Source organism: Felis catus, chromosome A1 (genome assembly GCF_018350175.1).
Source record: "Felis catus isolate Fca126 chromosome A1, F.catus_Fca126_mat1.0, whole genome shotgun sequence".
NCBI lineage: Eukaryota > Metazoa > Chordata > Mammalia > Carnivora > Felidae > Felis > Felis catus.
The window spans coordinates 1,192,874-1,200,496 of NC_058368.1; positions in this window are offsets into that span (position 1 = coordinate 1,192,874).

Here is a 7,623-nt window from a genome sequence, read left to right on the forward strand (position 1 = left end):
TCGCAGACTCACGTAGTTGGACGCAGCCCGAGGGGCCAGGACGGCCAGGTATCGGGGAACTCTGAGCACCCCGTTCATAGCCAGTCCCTTCCATCTCGTTGCCTATCTATTCCATAAACTCTCTCTGCACCTTCATCCGCTTCCGGGTACAGACGGTGAGGGAAGATGGGGGCTGGGCACGCAGCACTGAAGGTAGGCCGTGAAAAGTGCCAGTCTCATCCCAAACGCTGCCTCCTCTGTGGTGGGCTGATGGTGCTCCATGGGTCCACACCCCCGTCCCCAGGGCTCGAGACTATTACCTTAAAAGGAAAAAGGGACTTGGCAGAGGTGACCACATTAAGGGTCTTGAGATGGGGGGATGATCGTGGGTTACCAGGCTGTGCCCTCCGTGTAATTACCTTGTAAGGTTGAGGGGACACAGGGAGATTTGGCAATCGCTGAGGTGAATGCAGGTGACGTGCCCATGGAAGCAGATACTGACTGCAGTGACAGAGCCAGGAGCCGGGGATGCCACAGCCTGGAGAAGCGGAAGAGATGAGTGGCGGGTTCTCCCGGAACCTTCTGGAAGGGACCGGCCTCGCCAACAGCTTGGCTTTGTCCCAGTGAAACTGATCTCAGACCTCTGTCCTCCAGAACCGTGTGAGGATAAACCTGTACTGTTTTAAGCCACCGAGTTTGTGGTAACGTGTCACAGCAGCCGCAGGAGACGAATCCACCCACTCTGGCTCTTCAGGGATGGTCCCCCCCCATCCCCCCCCCCCCCAGGCACGCGGGGGTGCGCGGTCCCGGTCTCTGACTAGTCCACCAGCGCATCATGGGGCAGCTGGTCCCAAACTGGCTGAAATTCAAGCGCAGTCTTACTTTTCGCTTCTGCCTTTTTCACACTTGATGAAGAACCACGATCCTTCCGTGGCCACGATTGCTTCCTCAGCTTGGGATTCCCTGTCGCCTCACCTCTCAGGCCTTAGCCATACGAGAACTATTTCCAATTAAATATAGAGATGATAGAATCAATCAAACTTAAGATCTAGTGTTTTGGAGTTAATTTCAGGTTTACATTCATTGAGTATATATAAGTGTATGTATGTGTGTGTGTATATATATATGTACACGTTTTCTTTTAAATCAACTTTGTAGGCATATAAGTAATACACAATGAAATTAATCTGTTTTAAGGGTGCAGTTTAATGAATTTTGAAAAATGTGTGTATCGGTGTAACCACCACCACAGTTAAGATGGAGCAACTGGGTGACTCAATCAGTTGAGCATCCAGCTCTTAATGTCCGCTCAGGTCATGATCCCAGGGCCGTGGGATCGAGCCCTGTGTCAGGCTCCGTGCTAAGCCTGCTTAAGATTCTCTTTCTCTCCCTCTGCCCCTCTCCCCCTCTCACACTCTCTCTAAAATTAAAATAAAATAAAATAAAATAAAATAAAATAAAATAAAATAAAATAAAACAAACAAACCCAATCACACACAGACCCATTCTCACTTCTTTAGTTTGTATAGTGCTGGACATTCTTATACACTTCATAATTAGTAATTGAATACAGGCCTTCGGATTTCTTTTACAGAGCATCAGCTCTCCCAGACTTCAAAGGTGGGGGTGGGAGGGGGTGAAGGGGTTGCCTCCTGAAGACAGGGCGGCTCTGAAAGTTAAACTTGAGTGAACATCGTAAGAGAAACCTCCATACTTGTGCTTGGATCTATGATATTAGTGTTGGATTTTTCTTTCTTTCTTTTTCTTTTTTAGTTTATTTATTTATTTATTTATTTATTTATTTATTTATAGGGAGAATGTAAGTGGGGGAGGGACAGAGAATCCCAAGAAGACTTGGGACTGACAGTGTGAGCCGGATACCGGCTCCGTCTCCCCGTGAGGTCATGACCGGAGCTGAAATCAAGAGTCAGACGCTTAACCCACTGAGCCACCCAGGTGCCCCAGTGTTGGATTTTTCTTAAGACAAGAAACAAAAATTCTTCCTTTCCAGACCCACTGCCTTTTCTCTGAACATTGTCTTGATTCCCGGCACATACCCTCATCCCCCACCTAGGGGGAGATGCCCTAGGGGAGAGATGTTTTCGTAGCACCTTTGAGCAAGAGATACGGAAGCTCACCCCACGCTGGCGACTGCCGACTGCCGGCAGCTTCTATCAGCCGTGGGTGGCACGCGAATAGATTTGGTCGTGTACCTCCTCGTGTTTTGTGTGGCTTGGCCCTGAATATTTTAAGAACAAACCCGGAAGTGCAACGAGGAAGAACAGGCCCACACATACACACTCACACACTGATACACAAACACACACACACTTGCGATAAATGCTAAAATAGAGGTGGGGATAATGTACTTTCCGAATGTCTTTTGAGGATCTTGGAAATAAGATTGTTCATTCAGGGATGCTTTTAAGACCATTCTTTATTCTGTCACAGGGGACCTTGTCCAGGTAATCAGCACCCCCATTTGTCTCCCTGCAGACACCATAAGCTAGGGATGATCTCACGAGATGCAGGGCCCTGAGCCTCTGGGCTCTGTGTGCCCTCAATTCTGCCATGTTAGGTGGCCTTTGTTTCCTGTCTACCGTCGTCCTGAGTGCTCGCTTCCTCCTGTCCACGTGGGCTGTGGCAGGCAGTGTGAGTTTCCTTAAGGTGTACTATAAGAATGTATATGCTTCTTCTGAGCTCGTGCAAGACATGGCTGACTTTTGAGGATTATTTTTTCCCATTTATTTTGTTTTAAACTTTCAGGGGAAATCAGAAAGAAGGGCACCTCTTGTATTCCACAAAAAAGCATTTGGTTCCATAGTTGGGGCCTCCAACCCAGTGGAGGCCCTCTGAGCCTGTCCATCATGACCGGGGAGGGGGTGGTGGGGCGTATTGTGCTGGGGCGTATTGTAGGCAATACAACTTACAGTTCTGCGGGGAGGCAGAAAACGTCCAAGTTCGTGTCTGGATACATCACACACACACATGAATGCTGCACGTGGACAGATGAGTACCAACTTTCCTGGGCAAAGTGGGGCCTATAGCCTGTTCATTGAGGGACTCACTAGACCTATTAGAACTGAGAGGAGGTTCTCGCAGAAGGTGTAAGTTTTGATCCAAGGGCCTGGATGTGTTTGGCTCCCGTGGTGTGTGGTGAGGTAAGCATTCATATCGGTTTGTTCAATACCTAGCACGTATTTGCTGAGACCTTATCCAATAAAAACGATAAATCATTAAAAAAATAAAGTCTTTTGTTCTTCCCACTAAAAAGGCAATGAAAACTCATCAAATGGCTCAAAGAAGGTTCCAAATTAGGGGCAATTGTAGTGTTCTGGGGTATGCTCAGAGCTTGCCAAGTTGACTTCTTTCTACAACCAGCACTCAACCGGATGGCTGTCCTTCCTTTTCCCTCCCTTGGTCTCTTTTGTTTCCATAAGGAATAATTTTAGCTGAATAGTGACAACAAGAAAAGGGTGAGAAGTGGTGATGTAAAAAAGAAAAAGGGGAGACTTCTGGAATAAAGAAATGTTCTGTTTCTTGCTCTGCATGTTGCTTACCTACGTGTGTTCAAATGCATGTGTTTTATTGTATACCTAGGTGTTGCGTCCTGTACGTGTCTATTTTAGTTCCATTTAAAATGATTTTTAGCTTTTGAAAAAATATATCTAAAGTTCTAATTATGGCAAAATGCACATAACATAAAATTTACCGTCTTAACTTACCACTCAGTGGTACTAAGTGTATTCGAACTGCTGTGCAGGTATCCCCACCATCCATCTCCGGACATTTGTCATCTTTCCAACTGCGCTGTCCCCAGTTCTCCCTCCCCATCACAGTGCAATCAGTGCAATCACTCAGTATTTGTCTTTCTGTGACTGGCTTATTCCCTTAGCAAAACGTCCTCAAGGTTCACCCATGCTGGAGCCTGTGCCCGGATTTCTTCCCTTTTTAGGGCTGAATAGTATTCCACGGTATGTGTAACACCGTTCTGTTTTAAAATAAAGGCAGAAGGTGAAAGTGTGCAGGCCCCAGAACACTGTGGCGGGGTGACTTTTATTTATTCTCGCTGAGGCCGATTAAGTGTTGTCATGGGTCAGGAACGATGCACGTGGTCCGTTCTCACTTCCGCCGCACAAATCTATTTCCATTTTTCGGAGGCGAACACCCGTCAACAACGTCAGAGGCTGACCAGCGTCCCTGAAGTCACGTGGCTGGAAAGGAGCGGTGTGGAAGCCGACCCCGGTCCTGGGGCCCGGGACGGGCCCTCTTACAGGAGACGGAGGCTGCCTGCTAATTAAGGTACCATGTGCTTTATAAAGCGTCACCGAGGCCCGCAGCTGACGGGCGCAGTGTCCCATTCCTGTCCCCCAGGCCTGGCGGCAGCCAAGTCCACACGGCGTGTCTGCGGGAAAGCCCGCCCGCACCGGCGAGGGGACAAAGGCTGCCCCTGGTTGTCGCCCTCTTGGAATCCCCGGGGCACCATCCCTCCCGCCTTCCTGCCTCCTCTCCTCGCAGGGGTGCCACCGGGTGGGGTCCCGGGGTGGGCGGTAGGCCCGCCCCTTCCCCCTAGGGTCGCCCCGCGGGGGCCCCAGCACCAGAGGGCAGAGCCTTCTTTCCAGAACCTGCGTCCAGAACAGGCTTTAGCGCCTACGGCCTGGAAGGGGGGGGGGGGGGGGGGGGGGGGAGGAAGGAGGGAGACTTTTCACCAGTTCGTGTTGGGGGGGGTTGACTTTTGAATGTCGTGTTACTTTAGAGCCTCGAAAGCAGCCAGGCCCCTCCCGGTTTTGGTTACACCGCGTCCCTGGAGATCATGCCCAGAGTGGATTCATAAAGCGGGAGCCGTGTAAATGGGCGTTGCATCTCGGGTAAGGACAGGGTCGGACACATTGCAGGTATTGCCGGAGGCCATGAAAGCAGACGGCAAGCACACGGTTACTTAAATACAGAAAAGTCTCCCCAAGAAGGATAAACTCCAGGCTTGCTAAAGTGACCTCTCCGCTCTTGAACCCCATTACAGCCTAGCAGGACCGTGCACGAAGGAAGAGTGGAGGGGATAGAGTCAGCATGCACATTATTTCTTCTGCAGAACACATAGCAAGAGGCGGTAGCAAAGCTACAAGAACCCTTGGAAGGCGCTACTTTAAGTTCCTAAGTACCTGTGAGGCCTGAACAGCCACTGCAGAAATTTCTCAAGCTTCTTTTGTACAAAGAGGTTTTTGCTCCTTGTTCTATGTAGATGAAAATTTTTACTTTGAAAACCTGCTCAAGGATTCTATCAATAAAAACAATTAACCAGGAGCTGGTGATTTAAATTTATGGCCACTTTTTATTTCTTAGCTTATAAAATGCCTATTTTCAGTTACAATTTAGGCTACGAAAGATACTATTATAACACAAAAAATAAAATTTTAGTAAGAGTTTTGTAAATATTATGATCTAAATTACATTTACATACCAAACATCTTCCAATATCATACTAGAAACAGTGCACTGCTCTTAGAGTTATTTAAATTCCTCACTGACCATAAAAAGTCTTGCTAAGGCATTCTATAATGCAAAGAGAAGAAAAATATTTTGAGGAATGAGAAATCTTAGAGCTTTGCAGTGCAATAATATAAAATTAGAGTGAGAAATAACATTTTCGGACTTTAATGAACAACGTCTACGTGTTATCCTGTATTTAAAAGTGATTTAGAGGGCTCCTGGCTGGCTCAGGTGGGAGAGCATGTGACTCTTGATCTTTGGGACATGGGTTCGAGCCCCATGTTGGATGTAGAGATTGAATAAATAAACTTAAAAAAACATAAAGGTTATTAAGAGAATATCCTGGATTCCATGGAAGTGGGGGTGGGGAGGAGGCAGTAATCTCCTGATCTTTACAAAAACACACTTTGAAATCATGCACCACTTGGTATAAGAATTTGTTTGGTGGAGATCCACAAATCCATGTTACAAATATCAGAAGAAAAAGTTCACAAGAAAAAGAAATTCAGAAAAAGGATTCTTCTGAAAAAAAGGAATTATAGTGTTAATAGGAAAAAACTGAAAAGAGACTAAATCTCATGAAGTTAATTTTTTTAAAGGATGCGTGAATTGTATTCATAGTTCTAATTCTAGATGTTCTTGCATAAGAAATCCACCACCTAGTCACTTACTTAACAATCAAGGAAAGCCAGGATGGATCAGAGATATTCTGGCTTGCTCTTTCCCCCTATTTTCTTTTTAAACTTAAGGTATCTTTTTTGTTAATCTCATGGGAAAATAATAATTCAGTCAAATGAAGTTTAAAGAGGAGAAAGTGAATGATTATATAGAAGAAATGTTTTAGAATTTTAATACATGGATCTGGGAATGGATTAGTAATGATGGACATTTTAGAATTATCACACATTATGTAGCGTCAACCGGACAACTGAGCTTCTGCAAACACAGATGCAAAAAGTAATTGTCTTGTATGCTGCAGATTAAAAGATAACATGTGTTGTGGGCGCCTGGTGGTTCAGTCGGTTGAGCTTCTGACTTTAGCTCATGTCATGAGCTCACGGTCTGTGAGTTCGAGCCCCACGTTGGGCTCTGTGCTAATGGCTCAGAGCCTGGAGCCTGCTTCAGATTCTGTGTCTCCCTCTCTCTCTGACCCTCCCCCGCTCATGCTCTCTCTCTGTCCCCAAAATAAATAAACATTAAAAAAAATTTAAAAAAAATGTGTGCACTACTAGGTAATTATCCAAAGGATACAGGTGTGCTGTCTCAAAGGGACACACGCACCCCAATGTTTATAGCAGCACTATCGACAATAGCCAAAGTATGGAAAGAGCCCAAATGTCCATCGATGGATGAATGGATAAAGAAAATGTGGTATATATACACAATGGAATACTACTCGGCAATCAAAAAGAATGAAATCTTGCCATTTGAAACTACGTGGATGGAACTAGAGGGTATTATGCTAAGCGAAATTAGAGAAAGTCACATATCATATGACTTCCCTCATATGAGGAATTTAAGATACAAAACAAATGAACAGAAGGGAAGGGAAGCAAAAATAATATAAAAACAGGGAGGGGGACAAAACATAAGAGACTCTTAAATATAGAGACCAAAAAGAGGGTTGCTGGAGGGCGTGTGGGAGGGGGGACGGGCTACGTGGGGGAGGGGCATTAAGGAAGACACTTGTTGGGATGAGCACTGGGTGTTATAGTAGGGGATGAATCACTGGATTCTACTCCTGAAATCATTATTGCCCTATATTCTAACTTGGATGTAAATTAAAAAACAAACAACGTGTGTACAATTATTAGGTAGAGAATTTGAGTTTTAAAATAAGCTTTATGGAATTATAATTTATTTCCTTAAATCAAGAAAAAATAATTTTAGTGACATTTCCACATAATTAACAGGCTAGAGAAAATATATCTGGACTCTTAACCATAGGGAGAGGTGACTTCTACCCTATTGCACTTACTGATGCTTATGGTGATGGAAATACTTACTACTCATGCCCCCAGGGCAGAGAAGGGCTCTAGCGTCCAGGGCCCTGGATACCTCACATAGCCACAAAACGTAACGCATGCTTTGATATTTTACGTGAATGGAAATCACAACAGCCCCCTGAAAAAACACCATCGGCCCTGTTGGATTGCA